Source organism: Marmota marmota, unplaced genomic scaffold (genome assembly GCF_001458135.2).
Source record: "Marmota marmota marmota unplaced genomic scaffold, marMar, whole genome shotgun sequence".
Lineage (NCBI taxonomy): Eukaryota > Metazoa > Chordata > Mammalia > Rodentia > Sciuridae > Marmota > Marmota marmota.
Window position 1 is genome coordinate 25,520,771 of NW_025999900.1, and position 8,904 is coordinate 25,529,674.

Below are 8,904 nucleotides of genomic sequence, written 5' to 3' on the forward strand. Positions count from 1 at the left end.
ACCCCCAGCCCTTTTTTGAGACACAGTCTCACTAAATTGCTGAGGCTAACCTTGAACTTATGATCCTCCTGTTTCAGCCTCCCAAGTCACTTGGGATTGTAGGTGTGCACTACCACACCATGCCTGGTTGGTTGTCATAATTTGAGTGCCTATGTTTTCTGAGTGTCTGCAGGAGTGGACATTGAATGCATCTCTGTCTCAATACCATTTCCCTCTGAATGACCTGATATAGCTATTACGTTTGCTTTCATTCATCCTTCCATTGACCTCTCATCATCTTGTGCAATGTGGGGAGAGTCCAGCCCCTTTCCATACGGGGGCACGCACACATCATGTCTGAGCAACCTTCCCTGAGCATTGTATCTCCATTCACTTTTTGGTAGTTTATCACATGAAACTTGAGTACAAGGACTGTGGTTGATACAGCTTTGAAATTCCCATGATGTTGGGCACACCAAAGGTGCTTTAATGAGTTCATTTACCTTCTTTTGGGAGGTGGTGGTTGTGGGTTGAACCCAGGGCCTTGTGCATGCTACCACTGTACCCTCAATCCCTAATCCATTTTCAAACATGGGTTTTGCAGTGGGAGGAAAGAGGATTTTTGAAAGCTTAAAGGAAGAGAAAAGGAAAGAATGGCATGAGACATATGGGGATGGGAAAGGGCCAGATGAAGAAGTTGTTCAGAATTGTCTGAGGTTCTGAATTTTATCCAAAAAACTGTAATTGGCACAAGATTTCAAATGTGAGAAATGACATGGGCAAAATCGACATTTTAAAATATTTCTCTGGCTGGAATGAAGAGAGACAGGCAAAATATGATGGTAACATAGATAGCTGGAGGTGGTGGAGAAAAGGGGTGTTTGAAAACTATCTTGCAGAATGGGTAGTAATAATGGTTGATTGGATGCAAGGGATAAAGGAAAAGAAAATATTAGGAGTACTTGAACAATTTCTTACTTAAATGCTAGGCCACGTGGTGATACTAATTTCACAATGAGAGACTGTTGAGTAGGTTCAAAATAGGAGGGAGGTGCTGAGAGGCAAGAAGCAATTTAGCCAGGGACAGGTTGAGCTTGAGATGTCTATGAGACATTCAGGGGGAGATGTGGAGCATTAAGGATACAGAGATGGTCACTGGATCCCTGGATATAGAAAAGTGAACCTAAGAAGGGAATGGAATAAGAAAAGGGAAGCTTGAGACAGAGCCTGGAACATTCCAGCATCTACTGGCTGGGTAGAGAAGGCAAAGTTAGCCGCAAACACTGAGGAAGAGTTTGGTGTTAATGGAGCCTCAGGGACACTTGTGTCAAAGCTGCTAAGAGGTCAAGTAAAAACTGAAGAGCACTAACTGAATGTAGTGCCACCATGTCAGCTGCCCTAGTGGGAGCTGGGGTGTGGAATGTGATGAGAAGGAGCCAGTAGTTACTAGACGGAGGAAAGGAAGACTGTGGGTGGTTGGAAGTTCCACCGAGAAGTCTCATTGCAAAGCAGGGAGAGATGGAGGCTGTAGCTCAAGGAATATATGGGACATGGGGGAGGTTTGTTTTGTCTACTTGTTTTTGCTTTTAAGGTAGAAGAGATTTGAACATGTTTAAATATGGGATGAAAGAGGTCAGGGAAGCGGGAGAACATGAAGATGCATAAGCCAGGCATGATGAATGATGATGACTAAAGGCATCAAGTTCCCAGAGAAGGTGGGGAGATATCACTCCAGGCTGCAGACTGAAGGTTTGGCCTTTTGTCTGAAGAAGGAAACCTCTTCATTTATAACAGAGAAGAAAAAGGAGACAACGGGGACAGTGCAGGGGATTTGTGACAACAGGAAGGCAAGGTGACCTTTAAAAAGGCTTTAATTTCTTGGTGGCATTCATGTGCAGCTAAAGCTCTATTGCTATTAGCAGTAACAGTTACCAACAATGTAGAAGCTACCAGTAATGACTGCTGACTATGCTAAGTGTTTATATTCAGTAACTCATTTCATCCTTACCACAGACCTATTGAGTAGGTTCTGTTTTATAGACAAGGAAATAGGGATTCATGGAGGATAAGTGACTTGAACAAAATCACCGTTGGTAAGTAAGAAAGCCAGAATTTGAACCTGAAGCTGATCCCCAAACCCTTGTTATTGCAATCACTATTACTGTGAAAACTGTATGGCTGTCATTATATTGACATTAGGTACCAACTTTTTTCTTTTTTCATTCTTTCGTTTTCTTTCTTTTTTTTTAAACTGTGCTGTGTACTTCATGCTGTTGGAAAAGTTTGTAGTATACCAAAGAAGCTTAATTGAACTGCATGCAGCTTTGAAATTCTAAGAATATTGGAAATAGAGCCAATCAAAGGAAAGATCCCTCTCTCCCATTATGTTCTGAGATGCAGTATTCAGATGCCATATTTTAGTGTAAAAATCTCTTACCTGTTCTGCATGTGCGCAAGAGTGAAGCAAATATTTATCAGTCCTGGAAAAGTTAATGAGGCATGAAGCATTTGGCCTCTGTCACAAAGGAGTATTGGGATTTGTCCTGGTGATTGTTCAATGCACACTCTGCCCTCTAGTGGCCAAGCTTTCCCACAACCCAAGGGGCATCCATCTAGACCCCTGCAGGGAAGTGGTATGGCAGTTGCCTTGTACTTCACAAACTCTCTCTCTCCAAAGGCTTTCCCTACATGCATTTCTGTGACCTTTTCATTCAGTTGTTTCTCTCTCTATACCCTACAATGATGCACTGACCAATTGAAAAATCCAGCTGACCCATACTCTAATGCCACTTCATAGGCATAAGTCTTGAGCAGAGTCTATCACTGAGGTACTGGGTATGATCATGGGTTTCAAAAGCAGAGAGTACAGGAACCAGTGCAGAAACCCACCAGCATAAACTGTTGGTTTCCCCCACTGGGAAATGGGGATAACGTTACCTCCCCGAGGATTAAATGGACAAGAATATGTAAATGGCTAAACCTTGAGGTGTAGCTGGTACATGCTGGATCTCATGTTCCTTTGACCTTAGTCCCTAATTTCTGGGATGACCATTGAAGAATAAGTAAGAGCTGTCTCTTATGATAGTTTAGCCATGTTGCACTACTGTAATGGTCTATTTATTATTCATATCATCCACTGGACAATAAGGTGAAGATAGAGATTTTGTTGGTATCTCCACTGCCATTCAATAAATCTTTGCTAAATTAATGAAAACTAAATATGTCAGTTCCAAATCTAAGCATCTCAAATGATTTTTTAGGCACACTAAATTTTGAGAACTACTCTAGAAGTTTCTCTTACAGGAGTCAAGCCATGGATAGGAATTAACTTGGGCTTTGTCTTTGTTCTCTGTAATTTGCTTAAAATCTGGTGACCTTTGGCTTTAGCTGGAAAACTGAGTTCATGACCTACTACCAGTTTCTTTGTGAAAAGCATTAATATGTGTGTTTATGGAAGAGAGTGTGATTTAATGCAGGAAACTTTTTTTAAAGGACTTGAACTTGGTGTAGGCTTAGAGGATTTTTATAGAAAAGACAGCATCTCACTTGCTGACTGTATGCTTGAAGTCTTTCCAAATCGACAATTTTTTTTAATGATCCAAATATTTTAAGATTATTTAATTGCCTTTTAGTTACACATGGCCCCCCACTGTGTCCTTATGCTCTCCTTTTCCAGTGTCTTCAGGACTTGCAGATGAGCTTGTGCAGTTAGTCTGGCTTGCTGTAGTTCTAGGAAGGCTGCTCCTATGATGTTCCCGATTATTTCTTCGGGCCTTTGTTACACAGCAGTTGTATATATGCAGAAGAAAAGCCCACTCTTTCCTCTGGGTCAAGTTGCCAATATGCTTCTGCAGAACTCCATAGCTAAAGAAACCATTCATGAGAAGCTGGAAGCAGATGTCAGATTTCTATGGCAACATTTCCATAGCCCCTGCCTCAAGTGACATTTTTTTCCAGTTTTAGTGAGGCATACTTGACAAATTGTGTATATTTACAGAGTTTGAATATATATGCAGGTTGTGAAGTGATTACTACAATCAAGCTAACTCCTCCATCACCCCACATAGTCACCCTCGCTTTTTTGTGATGAGAACACTTAAGATCTCTTAGCCATTTTCAAGTGTCTAATGCATTATTATTGACAGTAGTCACCATGCTGTGGAATATTCCTCTAGAACTTACCTATTCAGACTGAAATGACATACTCTAGAAGCAACATCTCCCCATTTCTCCCCAGGTGACTCTTTGAATGATTGACTTCCAGAAATGCTTAATTTGGAAAAGCTAAAACAAATGAAAATACCCAATCTGCTTACAACATGTGAGACAAGAAGGTCAAATTGAGTAGCATTAAGCTGGAGTCGTTGGTTCCCTGGTCTAGGGAGCTTTACCAACAGTGACAACAATGCATATTGAACATCTTTTACATGCCACGTATTATACTATCTATATCCCAGATTATATGCCATGGGATCCTCATGATAGCAATGATGACAGGGTGCAATACTTGCTATCTCTTTTTTACAAAGAAGAAACAGAAGAAAGCAGAAAAGTGGCTTGATAAAGATCTTGTGGTCAGGGACTGGGGTTGTGGCACAGTGGCAAAGTGCTTGCCTAGCACGTGCACAGGCTTTAATCCTCAGCACCACATATAAATAAATAAATAATAAAGGCATATCAACAACTAAAAAAAAATTAAAAAAATAAAAAGATCCTGTGGTCAGTGAGCAAGAGCATTGGGGATGCAAACCCAGGCCCCTCTTACCCACATTCTTAATAACTAGGCCATGCCCAGAGACAACTACATTTTTTTCTTCGGATTTTATCTGGAGATGTTGATGCTCTGCCAGCTATATCACTCAGGCCCATGGGACTGCTGTCAACAATGTAGTCTTTATAATGTAATCAATAACATGTTTTAGTTGGAAGCGTTAGGTCTAGATCCACACCCCCTCACCCAAAGTCAAATTCAGTCTTGGGCTTAAGTTTTGTTATAGGAATTCAGTTGATTTCTCTGCTGTCGTGTGGTGGTAATGCTATTTGCTTCTTTCCCTATAAAGAGCGTTCTCTCTCAATTTTGCTGGATGACTTGGCACCATTTATTTCTCAGTGCAAAAGGCTTCTCCTGTTAGAAAATCACTATATCATGGATTAAGGAGGGCGTTGGAGGCAGGCCCAGAGGGGGATGGCAAAAGTCTTGGAGGATGTGTCCAAGTGATGGCTGAACACCATCCAGCAAAGTAGGAGGGATGCAGAAAAAGAGTTGGAAATAGCAGGATAGGGGGTGGTGGAGGGGAAGGTATATGGAAAAGGTCCAGGAATGTATGCAGAGACAAACATTTTTTAATAAAAAAATTGCTTTTTACATTAACCTCAAACATGTTTTTTTTTTTTGTTTGTTTTGTTTTGCACAAAGGTAATGTGGAGAAGTTAAGTCCTTCCTTGCTGGAGTGTGGGGTAAGGTCAGGAAGCTTGCTGGCTCCGGTGGCAGGCATATGGTAAAGCCGCCCCAGAGGGGCAGAGGTAAGCAGCTGGCTTTCTTTGAAACAAGAGGTGGTGTTGCTGGATGGTTGATGCTACACATACTGCAATATTTGGGGGCTGAACCTCCACTGGGGTCTTCTTCTGCACAAACTCTGCTTCTGCTTGAAATGGTTTCAACAGAAAAATCCTCTTATAGGAGGTAGCATTCCCTGGGCACATTTCATATCACCTGTGAGGATTTTTAGTTGACTGTAAATTCTCTATATTGTACCTGCTTACGTATTTACGAGAGAGAGAGAGAGAGAGAGAGAGAGAGAGAGAGAGAGAGAGAAAGAATTGCCAGGGTAGGGAGGTAAAAACCTTCCCACGATCCTCGATTCCCAACTTCAGAAGCAATAATGACAAAATTTGGGTAGATTTATTTTTGGAAGATTTCCCTCCAGTAAGGGAAGAAAAGCCTATTTAATGAAACCAACCCAACTAAAGCAAAGACAGATTCTATAGTAGGCAGAATATGCAATCCCTTCCCCTTAATTGTGGGTGTTTTGTTTCTAACCCATGACATGTGGCAAAGGTGATGAGCTATTACTCCCATGATTGTTACTGCAAAGGTCTGGAATTTTGCAAGTGCAATTAAGGTCATTAATGAGTTGATAGTAACCAAAAGGGAGCTCTTCCAGGTCCACCTATCAAGTGAATCCTTTAAAAGAGAATCTAGAAGTCAAAAAGAAGAGAGACACTTCTGCTGGCCGTAAGCAAACTTCCATGTGTGAGGAGCACTACATGGTAGAATTCTACAGATGGCCTGCAGGAGCTGATATTCTGAGTCCTGCAACTGCATGGAACTGGATTCTGCCAATCATCAGTGAGCTTGGAAGAGTCCAAACTCACAGTCTCAAAAAAGATCTCAGCCCTGGCCAACACTTTGACTTTTACCTGGACCCTAGGTATATAACTCAGCCAAGCCATATTCAGTGTCCTCATATATGAAAACTGTGAGCTGATAAATTTGTGTTGTTTTAAAGTGCTAAGTTTGTGGTAATTGCTAGGCAGCAATTAAAATGAATACAGATCTTATGTTTTTCAGGTGAAATCTCAACAGGTCTTCAGGAGGACATCAATCATCAGGACTTTATTGTCACTTCAGTTGAGCCATGTTATTCTCTTTTTCCATCACTACCTGCTTTGACTCTGGAAATCACCTCTTAGGAAGTTCACTCATGGGCTGGGGATATAATTCAGTGGTAGTGAGCTTGTTTAGCATGCATGAGGCCCTGGGTTACATCCCCAGAACTGCAAAAGAAAAAAAAAAAGAAGTTTTGACGTTAAGGACTTCCTGTGAGCTTTGTGGGGACTGTCGGAAGATAAATAAAGCAAAGAGATGTTTGTCTTCTGGTTTCATTTTGTGAAAAATGGAAAGTTGATTCCCATGTACATGGGGTAAAAACCTTTTTGAGGGCTTTTGAGCTATCTCATCAGTGGTGGCAGTGAGAGAAAGCACAGCAAGGCACTTCTGGGATTGCAGACTCTCTCTGGTACGTCAATCATCCAGCAATATGCAGACGACTGCTCAGGTCTACAATCCATTCCTCCATGTCTTCAAGGCTCTGCCTAGGAGATATAACTCCCTCATATTTTGCTACTTTTGAGCCCAGTTTTTTTTTTTTCTTGGAAGCATCTTTAAGTGCTTGGAAAACATGGCTTTGGAGTTTGGGTCATAGAATTGAGACTCATGAAGAATGTTGAGGATTCCAAGACCGATCACTGTGCTGGCCACGGATTTCATACAAGTACTGTGGTTGTTTACAGGCCTGCTCTTCCTGGGAAATCTGGCACCTCACTTTACCATCTTGGCATTATCAGGCTCAGTGCTGTATGTCATAGTGTTTGTTGAATGAATAAGACCTTTTATTTTACAGAGAAAGACAATGGAGCCAGTTGGGATTCCAACTCTTGCCCAAGATTGCATAACTTGTTACTGGCAGAGATGGTTCTGGAACACCAGCTTTTCTAATTCCTGTGTCTTTTTGCTTCATCTTCCAGTCCTTGCACAAAGCCTGAAGTGCCACCAAGCAGGTGGAGGCAGGAAGGGGACTGTGTTTCCTGCCCAAGGACATCAGCAGGTCAGCAGCACTGTCCAGTGTCCACCCAGTCTCCATCCCCCAGTCCAGCCTGGCCTCCATCAGGCAGCTTTCAGCTCTGTCTCTGTGTTACACAGCTTCTCCTCGTGGCCCCCTTGCTCAATTCCCCCCAGTGCAGTTTGCAGCTTCACACTTCGTGAATTTTATTTGCAATCAATAAATAAAGCTATTATCATCAGGGTTTTGTATTCTCATCGTATATCGTCATCTGTCATAAAGCATTTCAGGCAGGAGTGCGGTTCACTCGGCATATCCCCTTCATCTTTATTTCTGAGTCAGAGACTGAGGGATGCGAACTAAGAGCGCAAGTCCAAGAATTCAGCTTTGAATCAGTAACAGAATGTCTAAAGATAAAAATTGCGTTTAGGCATTATTATATTTGAGATTAGTGCCTGGGGAGAAAAAAGTCATTACCTTATCAGGCTCTCTGTACTTATTAGAAGCGACAAACTGTTTTGTTTTCCCAGTCAAATGTGACGGATCTGATGGGAAAGAGCTTTTCATTTAGGTGTGTTTTCAGAATGCTGTGGCTTCTGGCCATTTCTGCCAGCTTTGTGGGGAGCATCATAGCTTAGTGTAGCTTTGGGTTGGCAGAGAAGTTGGGATCATGGCTGCATATCAAAGTATACTTTGGGGGAAGAAGCTGCATAAAGTTGTGGGTCTATTCCCTGGTAACTGCCACAGTCTTTAAAAATAGCAAATGTTTTCTTATAGATTATCAAGTTTGGGAAGCTAACGTTCCATAACCAAAATGGCTTATAATCCTGAAATTTTAATCAAATCGTTGGCAAAATAGTTTTCTCAACCATAGGTCCTAATTCTTAACCCTTGGGAAAATAGTGCTGAATTTAGCCAAGGTTGCTTCCCAACCCTTCATACCACAAGGTAGTAGTAGATAATGGTAATATTCACTGTATCTGGGGGTAAACTGGCTTTCTGGATTGGAGGCCATCACCTTCAAGGGTGAATGTTGAGGCATTTTGAAACCCATTCATAAGCTGTACTCGAGAAGGAATAACTGTGGACACCTTCAGCTTTGTTTTGGTTTCTGTTGAGTTGTTTAGTTTTTCATGAGTTCTATTACTCGGTTCAGAATATTCTTTTGAATGCATGCTTTGCCTCCCAGAAAACCTCCATGGAGTTAATGTGCTTTGTGGAGCTCTGTTCTGTAAATCTTGTGAGAGTATTCTGTTTGGCCAACTCCAAACCAAAACAGAGATAAAGGTGGTATTCCTTCTATCCATTCAAGTATGTGTATCTCATCATCCAAGTAGGTTAATGCTTATGTGGAGGTGGCCCA

At 41.7% G+C, this 8,904-nt stretch overlaps 1 long non-coding RNA gene across 1 annotated transcript; it reads left to right on the forward strand.

Annotated features, from left to right (window-relative positions):
- Positions 1–5,395: 5,395 nt before the first annotated feature.
- On the forward strand, positions 5,396–7,784 carry LOC125615165. Its single transcript, XR_007345713.1, has 2 exons — positions 5,396–5,502; positions 7,507–7,784. It is a non-coding gene; the product is annotated as an uncharacterized LOC125615165 (long non-coding RNA).
- The last annotated feature ends 1,120 nt before the right edge of the window (positions 7,785–8,904 follow it).